This window comes from Ovis aries, chromosome 5 (assembly GCF_016772045.2).
Source record: "Ovis aries strain OAR_USU_Benz2616 breed Rambouillet chromosome 5, ARS-UI_Ramb_v3.0, whole genome shotgun sequence".
NCBI classification, from domain to species: domain Eukaryota; kingdom Metazoa; phylum Chordata; class Mammalia; order Artiodactyla; family Bovidae; genus Ovis; species Ovis aries.
This window is the reverse complement of record NC_056058.1, coordinates 101,905,392-101,916,072: the sequence shown is the minus strand read 5'-3', so window position 1 is coordinate 101,916,072 and position 10,681 is coordinate 101,905,392.

Below are 10,681 nucleotides of genomic sequence, written 5' to 3'. Positions count from 1 at the left end.
TGACCATAGGTGCATGACATAATCCCTTTAACATAAAGATCCCATTCTATCAAATTCTCTTCAGGTATCTAAACTCTGAATTATCTCAGTGTCCTTTAAAAAATTCTGTCCACCCACTCCAGTACTCTTGCCTGGAAAATCCCATGGACGGAGGAGCCTGGTAGGCTGCAGTCCATGGGGTTGCTGAGAGTTGAACATGACTCAGTGACTTCACTTTCACTTTTCACTTTCATGCATTGGAGAAGGAAATGGCCACCCACTCCAGCGTTCTTGCCTGGAGAATCCCAGGGACAGGGGAGCCTGGTGGGCTGCCATCTATGGGGCCGCACAGAGTCGGACACAACTGAAGCGACTTAGCAGCAGCAGCAGTGCACCCCAATTAGTTAAATATAAACTTAATCCTAAGAATATCTTTGACTAAAATAATAACTATAAAAGATTTGCCATGTGTCCTTTTATTGTTGATTATTTTTCACATTACTTTAGTGTCTGACAGAATTCTAATTCTTTCAGAAACTCACCACACCATTAACGAACTCTCATGCCTATCTTACTATCATATCTATCTTAATATTTGGTTGAAAAAGCATCCTATAGTAGATAGTCCGTTTTGGTTCCATAAAAATAACTGTAAGAAAAGAGTAAAAACACTACTTCACACTTGTTTTGTGCCTTACTTTATAATCCATACTTTTTAACATGCTTAGTGTATAGCTTTAGGCTTTGCTGAAGTACTTTTAAAAATCTTCAATAACTAATGGCATTAAATGTGCATTTGTGTTGCACAGAAAAACTCATTTTATTTTCCTTGTAAAATATGTTAGCAATACTAAACTATTGTACTTATCTTGGACAGTTAAGATTTTTTCATAACAGAACATGCAAGCAAAGGATGACATACTTTTTCTCTATCCTCTAGGAAGCATGTATTTTTTTGATACATGAAACATTTCTAACTCAATATAATCCTTCCAGAATGAAGCAATTATTACTGCTATTGCCATCATGAAGTATGGTATTGTAACTCCATATGAGGAAACTAAATATACCAACTTAAGAGCACTTATCCTCTTGATTACTTAGATTGACTATTCATAGGCCAATTGCCAAGAAAGAAATTGTAAAGCAAAATATTAAATTTGAATCATAAAAGGAGGAAACGCCCTGTAATCCAGTTACCCAGAGGGCAGTTGAGAGTGAACTGCTGGTTTATGGAGACCCTTAAATGTTCCAACAGGTCCTTCCCAACTTCCTAATTATTTAATTAATTCTTTAATAAGCAATTTTTTTTCTTGTATAGCCAATGGCACAGAACAGTTTAAATTATCACTGGCATATTTTCCTTGTGCAAAATCACTTCAATTGTGTCTAATTCTTTGAAGAAAAATTGGGGCAAAAATGTTGTTACTCAAAGACAAAGAAGGAATTCAGAACCTTAGGTAGTAACTTAGCAAAGAATTTACAAAGAATGTTTACTTATAGGAAGTTCAGATGCATACTGAAAGGCATTATTTGATGTACAGTGATCCTTGATCATAATAGTATCTCCTTATTTATTTTAAAGATAAAAAGCTTTTCTTCATAATTCATAGTTACTGCAACACAGGGTTAATGAGCAATAATTTGGAATCCCTGCTATGTAACTGAGTCAATATAAACCTCTCTCAGCTCTCCAAGACATCATAATATTTTCTATTCAACACTTAAATAACCTCACCAAAAGTGCTTTCCAAATGTGCCTAGCCTGTTGGTCTGAATTGCAGGGATACACAATTAAGTGCTCTTTTCCTGTACATGCTCTATTCTGAGCAGAGAAGCTATTATAGCTACCATCTGTTTTGGCTACTCCTCATCTTTTTTTGGCATATAAACAATGCTTTAGTGAACAAGTGAATCATGGACTTATTTAATCCTCTAGACAGTGCTATAAAAACTCACTGTCACAGTGAAAATACACACAAATTATGGTTCAGCAACTTTTATTGGGGACCAGTGTTGCAATAGATATTATCTTTCTCTTGTCCTGACACTTCTATTTTATTAATTCTGACCAGATAAACTGAATTTTTTAGAGTAAAGTTTCTCCAAGAAACTGCCAGTTATTTAAACCTTTCAGAATTAAATCAAGGGAAAGAGGGAGGAAAAATGTAGCTTCTTTTGAAAAGGGTTCATGAAACATAACTATATTAATTAAAATAATAGACATCAGAACTCACAGTACTTTGATGAATTCAATTCTAAATATATTTATTTAAATTTTAGAAAAATTCCTTTCATCATAATAAAAAATTAAAGATATTGTATTAATTTCTTATGGCTGTTATAATAATTTATCAAAAACTGAACAGCTTAAAATGAAGACATTTTTCCTCCCAGTTTTGAGGCCAGAAATCAAGGTGTCATCAGGGCTATGCTGCTTCTCAAAGTTCAAGGGGAAATCTCATTCCTTGTCTCCTTAGGATTTTGGTGGCTGCCACAGTAATTGGTTTGTGGATGCATCAACCTAATCTCTTCCTCGATCTTCATGTCCACTTTCCTTCCATCTGAGTCTTTTTTCATCTTCCATTTCTTAAAAGGGTTCCTTCAACTTAGTGTAGGGCTCATCCAGGAAGAGTTCATCTCAAGATCCTTAGCTAAATTTTATCAGAAAAGACCTCTTTTTATAAATAAGGGAACATTAAGAGGTTTTAGGCACGAGGATGTGGGCATTTCTTTTAGGGGGCTACCATTCAAACTACTACAGATAGTATAATGAAACTATATCATTCCAATACTCCCTTCTCCAAGGGATCTTCCCGACCAAGGGATGGAACCTGGGTCTTCTGCATTACAGGCAGATTCTATACTAAGTCACTAGGGAAGTCCCAAAAGTTTATGAGAGCATGACAAATCAAGGTAGAAGGGTGCTATGAAAGAAAGCTAAATATTTATATAATGAACATGTATCATTTGGTTATTTTCTAGTTTTAGTCCAGATGAATACCATTTTCATCAGTTTACAGATAACAAGAATTAGGAAAAGTTAAGTAAATTAACAGTAGTTTATGGAGATAGAGTTGGAGTTGAAACTAGCATTTAGATCAAGGTTTTCCAGAATTAAAAAGTCCATTATTGTCTCATATTGCTATACTGCTCTGGCAAATGTGTTGTGGAGAGATACATTTAGATCTGGAATAGGTATCCAGAGTTTGTTTGTAATATATCATTTGACCATGTGCTTTCACTAGCCAAAAGTTTGCAACTTACCCTCTTTGCATAGTTTTTTTTTTTTTTCAATATTCTTTTGTCTTCTTTCCTTCTCTTTTTTCTCATATAATTTTATTTTTGTTTCCCTCATAAGTTTTCAGTATCTATCAGCTAAATGCATAACTCCAGACTATAAAGGCATAGCAATAAAATAGAATATATTTTTAAAATCATTCTTCCATTTCATTTTTTATGGATTAGCTGAGTCAAGGTTTGTGGGCTTATTTCCTCAGTTTAATAACCACTGACACATGGGCTGTCTGAAAAATACTCTATTGTTCCTAGGTTAGTTGAAATGAATAAAGAAATTCAGATGAGAAGACTTAATGGAACATAATATGAGAAAATTGGGTAGGGTACAGATGTTGAGTGAAGAAGGAAATGGCAACCCACTCTAGTATTGCTGCTTGGGAAATCCCATGGATAGAGGGATTTGGCCAGCTAGTCCATGGGATCACAAAAGAGTCAGATAGGACTTAGCAGCTATACAACAACAGCAGCAGCAGAAGTTTAAGGTGTGACTTCAAAGAGAGTTCAGATTAATGGTGAGTGCAGAAGAGAGGAGGGGGGAGTTCAAAACCTTAGTGATACAGATTAAGGCAGTGTGTTCAAACGGAATGGAGCTTTTTAAGATGCCAGTGAGTGCCTAGACAGTGCCTCAGTTCAGGTCAGTTCAGTCACTCAGTCATGTCCGACTCTGCAACACCATGAATTGCAGCACGCCAGGCCTCCCTGTCCATCACCAACTCCCAGAGCTTGCTCAAATTCATGTCCATCGAGCCAGTGATACCATCCAACCATCTCATCCTCTGTCATCCCCTTCTCCTCCCACCTTCAATCTTTCCCAGCATCAGAGTCTTTTTCAATGAGTCGGTTCTTCTCATCAGGGGACCAAAATATTGGAGTTTCAGCTTCAGCATCAGTCCTTCCAGTGAATATTCAAGACCGATTTCCTTTAGGATTGACTGGTCTGATCTCCTTGCAGTTCAAGGGACTCTCAAGAGTCTTCTCTAACACCACAGATGAAAAGCATCAATTCTTTGGTGCCCAGCTCTCTTTATAGCCCAACTCTCACATCCATACATGACTACTGGAAAAACCATAGCTTTGACTAGATGAAACTTTGTCGCCAAAGTAATGTCTCTGCTTTTTAATATGCTGTCTAGGTTGGTTATAGCTTTTCTTCCAAGGTGCAAGCATCTTTTAATTTAATGCCTGCAATCACCATCTGCAATCACCCCCCCCCCCAAAAAAAAATCAATTCTGTCACTGTTTCTATTGTTTCCCCATCTATTTGCCATGAAGTGATGGGACCGGATGCCATGATCTTAGTTTTTTGAATATTGAATTTTAAGCCAATTTTTTTCATTCTCTTCTTTCACTTTCAACAAGAGACTCTTAGTTCTTCTTCACTTTCTGCCATAAGGGTGGTGTCATCTGTGTATCTGAGGTTATTGATATATCTCGCAGCAATCTTGATTCCACCTTGATTCCAGACAGTGCCTGGCACCAGACAATTAAATATTTGTTGATCTATGCAGATAAAATAGAACATTATAAGGTCCAAAATGATTGTATTGACAGTTAAGTACTTTGAAGAGATGATGTATGATGATGTATTCAAACAATAACAGATCATATTTTCAGAATATTTGACATGTGAAAAAGGAGCTCTGCCAAAACTCACAACTGCTACTCGAGTTGAATAAGGAAAACATAAAAAAGATGGGTATTAAAACCCACAGTAAAATTTCTTTCTTTCGGAGTAGGTTACAACCAAGATCAGTTTGTAGAAATGGATTTTCTGGAAAAAAATGGAAATTGGCAATTTCACTTAATATTGTCATCGAAAAAAATCTCATTTTATTAGAGTAATGGTAGGCAATAAAACATGACTTCCCTCTTCTCCCATTTATTAATGAATTAGAATGCACAAAACCCTTTTAATAATTGACATAAAACAGCTCATAAACATAATTTACATCTTCCTTGCCAGCATTTTAATTTTACAAAACCAGCATTTTGTTAAAATTATCGTACATTAAAATGAGTTTTATCCTACTATTTGGAAAAGAAGTGTGATGAGAGTTTATAAAAAGATAAGCATGGTGGTAGAGAATGCAGTTCAGGATTCGGCCTACACAGAGTGAGAAGTTTTTCTTGGAAGAAAAGATATAAAATGAGATCAGCTATATATTTTGGGTTTGGAAATATATGATAATTTTCAAGTTTTATATATTTAATTTCCAGGGATCTTTATTTGAAACCTTGAATAGTTAAAAATCTCTGTGTACAAAAAAGAAAAGAGAGCATGAATCAAAACCTGAAATGTAGGTTAGTCTCTGAAACACTGAAGAAAGTGCTGAATTTGGCAAATATGCAAATGTGTTCCTGGCAATGATAATGTATAGTTTTATCATCTACTACTCAATCCTCCAGTGGATAATTAAGCCAGTGCCCTCTCCAAACAGTTTATCCTAAGTACACATAATAATATCACTAATTACAATATCCCATTAATGTCTTCATTTTGTTTCAAAGCTCAGTTATTTTTCTAGACAGGTGAACTAAAACGTGCCTTTTATTAACTACATTTTGAATCATATCCAATAGTAATTCATCATCATTCTATGCCATTTCCAGCTTTAAACTTACTCCATATACTTAAGACAAAAACTACTCCCTCACTCTTTGCTTGTTTTCTGTTACAAATGTTGTAACTTTGCCAAATACAGTCTTAGATGCTTAGATCTTATGACAGTTTTTGTTTATGTATAATTTAGATTAGAAAATACTGTATCTTCCACTCCAACTGTCTTTAATGCATGTATATCATGAAATGATTTTATAGACCTTTTCTTCAGTTAGACATTTTATGCAGTTATTAGAATTTTGTGTGAGGTTAGTTTAACCTGCTAAAATCTAAGATTGAAAAAAAAATAATTGATAGCAAGTCTATAGGATACTGCGGAGTAGATGACAACCTACTCCAGTATGCTTGCCTGGTGAATTCCAGGAGGAGAGGAGCCTGGCAGGCTGCAGCCCATGGGGTCACAACTGAGCCCACGTGCGTAGGATCCTGGGTGAACAGAATCTAATCTGTGCGGAAGGAAAAGGAGGGAGAAAACCAGCACCGAAGAGAAACGAAAAAGGCCAGAGATAAGCTGCATTCAGCTTTGTCTTGCCCTTGACTTGTCCCCCACATTTAAACCTTATATGCATAACAATATATTATTAATTTTTAATAACTTGCTTTAAAAATGAAAAGTTTTTAAGATCTAAGGCATGTTAGTATAACTTTGCGGGGGATATCTTGCCTTCCACAAGACTGAGGAAACACTGAATCATACCCTCCAAATGGGGACTGGTTACGGAGTTTTGTAGCAGTGATTCTGAGATGAGGAGGTCTGTGACACTCTTGGCTTGTACCAAGGTATTTTTCATAACTTAACTCACTTCAGACTTATCAGACTAATTGCCCTTGGATTTCCTTGATTTCGGTTTATTCATTTTAAAAAGTAAATGATTGCTTTGGAATACATTATCTGGCATTCATCCCTTCCAATCATAAGCCCAAATACTAGTGGAAGGTTGGCAACCCTGAAATAAAAGTGTGGAATTAATTGTTGTAATGGCTACCCTGTCTCTCTTGACATTGACTTCTGCAGGAACTTAGGCCTAGTGAGTCAGCACAGGACTGGGAACACACACATGGGTTCAGGGATTGTTGGGAATAAATTTCTGTTAGAATAGAAAGGAAATTTACCAGATGCCACTGGGAAATATGTTTTTTTTTGTTTGGTTGGTTTTTAACACTTACTCTAGATACATACAATGATTATAATATATATTTCTTTATTAATCTCTTGCATAGTATTTCCCTGTTTATTGGAGAGTGAGACTATTCTAAAATAAAGCATAAGCAAAAGAAAGCAATCAACTTCAGTATTAGCTATTCAGTTATAATCCCTATATGTATTTTACACTTGCTGAGTAAAATGCAATCACAGATTATCCCCTACCCCTTGAATCTCTGTGTTTGACTGACATCTTTTGGAATTGGTTGAATAGTTTCAGCTGAAAGTACAGATTTACATCATGTCTGAAGAGTGAGTAATCAACTTTTGGAACTTGGTTGCATATTTCACTTATGAAATTGAAATGCACATCCAGTGCTCTTACGAAGTGGATGCAAGCCACATGTCCCATTGAGACAAAATTGTCTTTTTCTATCAAAACTGTCCCCACCAAGCTACTCAGACAGCAAGAATTAAAGCTTTACGAAATTTGCTTATGAACACCAAGGTGCAATTGAGGTTTTTTGTTGTTTATTTGCTTTTTTTAAGATTGAAAGAAACCAAAGAAAAGGTTTCACATATAAAACAACCTAATAGTTTTATTCTGGGTGTACTGCCAGTATTTTTAAAAATAAGTGTAACAGCCATGAAATTCAAAGATACTTGTCCCTTGGACGAAGAGGTAGCACAAACCTAGACAGCATATTAAAAAACAAAGACCTTACTTTACCGACAAAGGTCCACATAATCAAAGGTATGGTTTTTGCAGTAGTCATGTGTGGATGTGAGAGGTGGACAATAAAGAAGAAAGCTGATCACTGAAGAACTGATGCTTTTGAATTGTGGTGTTGGAGAAGACTCTTGAGAGTCCCTTGGACAGCAAGGAGTCAAATCAGTTAATCCTAAAGGAAATCAGTCCTGAATATTCGTCGCAAGGACTGATACTGAAGCTGAAACTCTAACACTTTGGCCACCTGATTCGAGGAACTGACTTACTGAAAAAGACCCTGATGCTGGGAAAGATTGAAGGCAGGATGACAGAGGATGAGACAGTTGGATGGCATCACCAACTTAATGGACATGAATTTGTTAAAGTGAATTAACATAGTCTATAAGCAGCTAATGAATCTTTTAGCTTTGCTCATCTGAAATTTGGTATTGTTAACAGTACAAAATTAATTTCCTTAAGTCAAAAAAAATTTTGATTAAAAAACCATTAGACATATCAGATAGTAAATATGTCAGCTTGGCCTGATGCTGCCTCGCAGCTTTTCATTTGAAGTTTATGGAGGAAATTACAGACCTGTGCTACAAGCATATCAGATATAACAGCCATGTAGTTGAAATATCCTCAGAAAAAGAAAGGTTGCTATTTTCAAACACTTTTATAATTGACACCTGCTCAATGGAACTGTCCTCTCCACAGTATACATCTCACCTCAGCAGTCAGTAGGGAATGCCCTGCTTTTTAATCATTTCCGGAAGTGCTCCAGCCCTCCTGGGAATGGTGGTGCTCTGTCCTTCCCCCTTGATTTAATCTGTGACATGTTCCTGGAAGTCATTTCATGGTACCCTATTATATAAGAAATGAAGGAAAATTACTACAAAAGAGGAGTAAAAGAGGCATGTAGTACTAGATAACAGTGATCCTTTCAAATATTAAAAGCATGTCACTTAATCTATCTCTTCCTCAATGTAACCTCCCTGCACTGTGTCAGTATTATTAAGGTATATCAGCTACTATGAAGCACTTACCTTCTAAGAAATGTACCTTAGATACAGTGTCACAGAAATATGAATTGCTATTCTGACACCTAGAAACTATGCTTTAAGGCTTTAATAAACCTCATCTCCATATGCTGCTCACATTCATGCACATGCGTGTGTTCACACATGCCCATGAACATGCATACACGCACGCCTACACAGAGGGAATAACTTTGTGAGACTTGTTGAAAAATTGCTTTACTAAGTGTTCTGTTCTAAAATGTAAAAACTGCTTGGAGCATTTTAATTAACATAGTCTATAAGCATCTAGCTCAGGTTTCCTCAAAAATGCTTTTGGTAGAGGCAGTGCTTTAGAAGTTATCTGCAACTTATTAAAAAAATAAAAAGGAAAGGAAAAAAAGAAGAAAATCTTAAAATGAATTTGGGAAAGTCAAGTGCTGAGTTGATGACTTTATCATACTTGCTATTTCAAGTTTCAAAGCTGATCTAATGGAAGTTGAAGTAAAACCTGTTTAAACAGTTTTTGCATAGACTATAAGGCATTTAATTTTAGAAGTTTTATACAATATAGTTTCTTAGTGTTTTCACCTCCTGGTTTTATATTTGTATTAAATGGATTTATTAGTATTAACACATTTTTCTATAAGGTGTGTATTTTATAGAAAAATCAAATTACAACCTTTCTTGGCTCCACTTATCAGAGTGTCTGTACCCTGAATCTTTTCAGATTTCACTTGCTTTATCAATTTCCTGATGCAGGAAAGAGTTTCCTAGCATTTTTGCCAAATAATCTGAATATTTTGTTCATGTGCATTGTTATCTTCTAAAAAGGATTTAAGCATGCTCCTTATTACATCAAAATTTTGTTTTTTTCTTTCTCATATATTTTTACCACAATTTCCAAAATTCTGAGAAAACCAGTTGCCATTAAATGATTTTTCATTTGAGCCTGGTCATCCACTTCCCTGTAGGGGCCATCTGGTCTTGTTTAATCATGACTGATATTTCTAGCATCACCAGAAATAGAATTCTGTCTTTTTTAGTCTCAAATAACTAGATTCTCATCCTCCGATTACGTCACATATTCCCAAATCCTGATTTATATCCCATGTCATTCCCAGTCCGCAAGTCCTCTCAGAGTACCTCTGGAACTCCTGAAATGTCATCAAGGTATGTCACAGATCCTCAAAATGTTCTCTGAACCACACTTGAACTTATTCCTGTAATACGATCTAGGCTGTCTTGGTTTACTAGTTCCACTACACCCTTGCAGATGGCTAATCTTTCCACTTCCAATGGGTGATTCTTCTTACACTTAATGCCTACGTTTAGTCTTTTGTGTCCGTCATAGATACGCATAGCTGCACTGTCTCAGCTCCGCTGAAATTCACAGAAGACCATGCACACCCCTATCATCGCTCTGTGTGCCATCTTTCTGGTCAGTTCTCCTTGTTCGTGGATAATTTTAGTATCTGCTTTACTGACATCTACTCTATCACTGTCCCGGTCAACGGTTTTCAAATTGCATTACATTTGAATAATCCATCCAACATCCTGTCCATTTGGTTCCTCGTCTTTACTTTTATTGATTTTTTTTCCCTCCATCTTCTACTCCTAATATGATGACCCAAAACTTGTCATTATAATAAATGCAACGGATTCCAAATCTCCATTTCAATTATCCTATCCTTGGAGCACTACCTGCAATATTTAAAACTTATTCTTTCTAGAACCGAAGTTAATTAATAATCCTATTCTCCTAGGTGAATATTTCACCTAGGTTATTTTTTTATCTCCTTAAACTTCCAAAATCCACCTTCTTCTCAACCAGTAATCTTCCGCTGTCATTGCCCTGAAGCCAGCAATCACTAGGGATATTTGGTATTTTCATAATTTACAGAGAGATCAAA